Consider the following 4413-nt stretch of genomic DNA (forward strand, 5'->3'; position numbering starts at 1 on the left):
CGATACAATTTTACACAAGATATTTATTTATTTATAGAATGGATATACTTAAACCTTGCTACAACACTTATAGGCAGTGTACCTAATCGTACAGTAGTGTAGTTTTTAGTAAGTCCGGTTCGTTTCACAGGGAAAAATCTTTAAACAATGCTTAACGCTATATTAGTTTTAATTTATAAAAATACAAATATATATATAAGTAATATTATTATTATAAAGGGGGTTTTTACCGTTTAATGACCGGTTTGTCGATTTTAAAACTTAGTCGCAGTTAAAACCTAATGTAAAATATTAAAAATAAATATAACTTAATTTAAAGCGTAAAGTAAATAACGATAATGAAATTGCGATAAATAAAAGTGCGATAAAATAAAATTGCGATAATTAAAAAGTACGATAATTAAAAGTGCAATTAAATACAATAACAATAAATAAAAAGTACGATAATTAGAAGTGCAATTAAATATAAAATAAAGGAAATTAAATATGAAATAAAAGAATTATGCTTATTTAAACTTCCGTAATCATGATGCTTGATGTGTTGATTTTAGTTTTATGCCCATGGGTTAATTGTCCTTTGTCCTGGATTATTTAATATGTCCGTCTGGTTTTTGTCCATAACAGTCCATCAGTCATAAATATAAAGTGCGAGTGTCCTCGTCAAATTATCCTTATACCCGAAGTCAAATATTCCAACTAATTGGGGACTTAAACTGTAACAAGGTTTTAATACTTTGTTTAATAATTACACCAGGATATCGACTGTGTGTAACCCAAGATTTTAATACTTTGTTATCAATTATGCCAAGTGTCCTTGTACATAATTTCACCCCTGTTTTAATAATTTCATAGACTATTAATCCATTCCCGTGTCCGGTTAAATGAACGATTATTCGTACATATAAATACCCTGCCCATCGTGTCCGATCGAGTGTACATGGTTATTTATAGGGACGTCCAATTGTAAATCTTTATATTAAAATTAACAAACTATCATTTAGTTAAACAAATATAAAGCCCATTAATAGCCCATAGTCTAATTTCCACAAGTGTCGTTCTTTTGTCCAAACCCCAATTATGGTACAAAGTCCAATTACCCAATTTTAATAATTAGCCCAACATCATGATTACTTCGGCATTAAATGAGCATAATAATAACTTAGTTACGAGACATTAATGTAAAAAGGTTGAATATAACTTACAATGATTAAAAATAGTGTAGCGTTACACGGACAGAATTTCGACTTACACCCTTACAACATTCGCTAACATACCCTTATTATTAGGATTTAAAATTAAAATTAAAATTAAAATATATATATATATATATATATATATATATATATATATATATATATATATATATATATATATAGATTGATATAAGGATATTTAAAACGGATCAAATGCGTTGGCTTTTATAGGCAGTTTCAGAATTTGGGGCTCCGCGAGTCGTGGCCTTTTTGCACTACAAACTCCGCAAGTCGCGGAGTTCGTAAACCCAGCTCACACAAGTTTGGATCCTAGTCTGCCGACGGTTTTAATATATAAATATAATATATATATATATATATATAATTTATATAATTAATTATATATTATATTATATTTATATACATAGTTAACTTGTAATTTTTAGTCCGTTGCGTCGAGCGTTGAGAGTTGACTCTGGTCCCGGTTCCGGATTTTCGAACGTCCTTGCGTACAATTTAATATCTTGTACTTTGCGTTTTGAATCTTGTATTCTTGTAATTTTGAGACGTTTCTTATCAATAATTGGAACCACTTTGATTGTATTTTGTACTTTTGAGCTTTTTGGTCGTTTGCGTCTTCAATTCGTCGAATCTATCTTTTGTCTTCACCTTTTATTATTTAAACGAATATCACTTGTAAATAGAACAATTGCAACTAAAAGCTTGTCTTTCTTGAGGAATAATGCTATGAAATATATGTTCGTTTTTAGCATTATCAGATTCCGTAATCGAACTACAGATTGCATTGACGTCTCGACCATCCTTCTTCACCGATGTACTCATATATTCGGCCATGATAGGAAATTTTATAACAAAAAGCGTGGAAGAGGTAAGAAAAACACTAACCTTGCAGATATGAAATTGAAAAATCCTAGAAATGCTCGTGCAAAATGATCCTTTGAAGAAATTGAAGAAGTAGAAAAAAAGAAATGAATGAATAAACAGAGTATTTATAGGCAAAGCAAAAAATTGAAGGCATTTCTTATCGGGACACGTGTATGGTTCATATCTTTTATGAAGATCAATTCAAAATTCAAAATATATATTTTTTTAAATGAAAAAAATAAAATGAGGGAAACTGGTGGCAAAATTCATCATTTGGGGTCACATCATATCAGTGAACAGACGGCTACAGCAGATGTATGTTCCCGAGAAAAAAGGCACTTGTAATCTTTTATAGTTTAATGACTTTATCTTTACAAAATAAAGACATTAAACTGGGAGGATTTAATGGTGTATCATATGAGTTACACGCATAAAAACATCATTTTTATACGGAAGAAACACTTAAAACGTACAAAAGAAGCAATAGCAACAACTTTTAGTAAATAACCCGTTCAACGTTCTCCGATTATAACAGGCCACCCAGCGTCACGCGCAAGCCTGCAAGCAGCTTCTATACTTAAGACCTTAAATAAGCGCGTGAGGAGCACACATGCCACGTCAATGCCAAGCTAAAGTCGGTCACACAAACTTCGCATACATCAATTAATCATTGTTTGACATGTGTATCTGAAATCACGGAGGATCTGTGCCTATAAATAGGTCCTTGGGTCACCACATTCATTCACTCATTCAGTCACTTGTGGCAGAGAACACACTTTCTCTCACACACAGTACTTTCTCACTATATAACTCACCGGTTAGCAACAACATGCTAGCCGGACCACTTCACAGTTTGGTCCTGGAAGATTTATAAGTCCACCCCATGGAGAACTCGTCTGCGATCCGGGTTTGCAGGGATTTTCCCGAGGGCAAACATCAATCGACACTATATCCCACCACGCTGAGCATATCTAGTATTGTACTGGTACATATTAGCTGATAGCCGGAAAATAGTATCAACATCTTGTAATTTTAAAATCACATGAAGAATGGATTTAAATCCTTTGTATTAATGAGTGGTTTAGAAATTCTATGTCTCTCATCCTTTATGTTATGTTATACATATACGATATATGTTTACACAGGGGCGGACCTATGTAAGGGTTGGCGGCGCCCGCCCCCAGTTGATTTTCAATTTTTAGTGCAAATTTTTTTTATTTTTCGATTTTGCCCTTGGTGGAATTTTTTTTTCCACAAAACATTCATATTTTGCTCAAAAAATTCTATTATTATTGCCCCAAAACATCCATTTTTTGCAAAAAAAAAAAAAAAAAATTCCTACATTTAAAAAAAAAAACGCCCCCGGTGAGAAAAATTTCTGGATCCGCCACTCTGTTTACATGTTTACGTTTATAGTTTTGATTTATGTTTATTTCTCAATTGAAGTTTACCGTTTACGCTGTGTTCATTCATATGAACCAGCTACGTTGTTAGTTGCTGGTAAAGTTTAAACTTTACCACTAAACACCTTACCATTTTTATGATGAGTTGTAATACCTTGAATTCAATAATTTGCTTGAAATCCAACGGAGCAATCAGAGTGTGACATGTGGCGCGACAATCACATGTGATTGAAAAGTAAAAAAAATTTCAAAATCTTTTTTTTTTAAATTTGAAAAAAAATTTAAAGATTTGTTTTCAAAAATTTTTTTCGAAATTTTTTTTATTTTTTTTTAATTTAGCATGTCAAATCCAATCACATGTGATTATCAAACCCAATCACATGTGATTGTAAAACACAATCACATGTGATTCTGCACGTCAAATCCAATAACATGTGATTGAAAAACAAAATTGAAATTTTTTTTTTCAAAAAAATTTCAACAGGAAACAGACTTTAATTCGTTGATTTGATTAAGTTTGTTAGCGTATCATGATCATATCTTCAAAATTTCATACTTTAATTCGGTGATTTGATCAAGTTTTGATAAAAAAAAAAAAAAAAAAAAACTTGGTGTTTAAATGTTTTAGCACAAATTTACTGTAATTCGTCATTTTACTAAATACAATTTTTTTCAATCACATGTGATTGGATTTGACATGCAGAATCACATGTGATTGAGTTTTTACAATCACATGTTATTGCCATGCAAAATCACATGTGATTTACTGCATGTCAAATTCAATCACATGTGATTGGAAAAAAACTTCGAAAATACAAAAAAAAAAATCGAAAAAACAAAAATTTAATTTTTTTTTTAAAAATTTAATTTTTTCCAATCACATGTGATTATCACGTCACGTGTCACACTCTGGTTGGTCCCTTGAATCTCAA

This window comes from Rutidosis leptorrhynchoides, chromosome 4 (genome assembly GCF_046630445.1).
Source record: "Rutidosis leptorrhynchoides isolate AG116_Rl617_1_P2 chromosome 4, CSIRO_AGI_Rlap_v1, whole genome shotgun sequence".
NCBI lineage: Eukaryota > Viridiplantae > Streptophyta > Magnoliopsida > Asterales > Asteraceae > Rutidosis > Rutidosis leptorrhynchoides.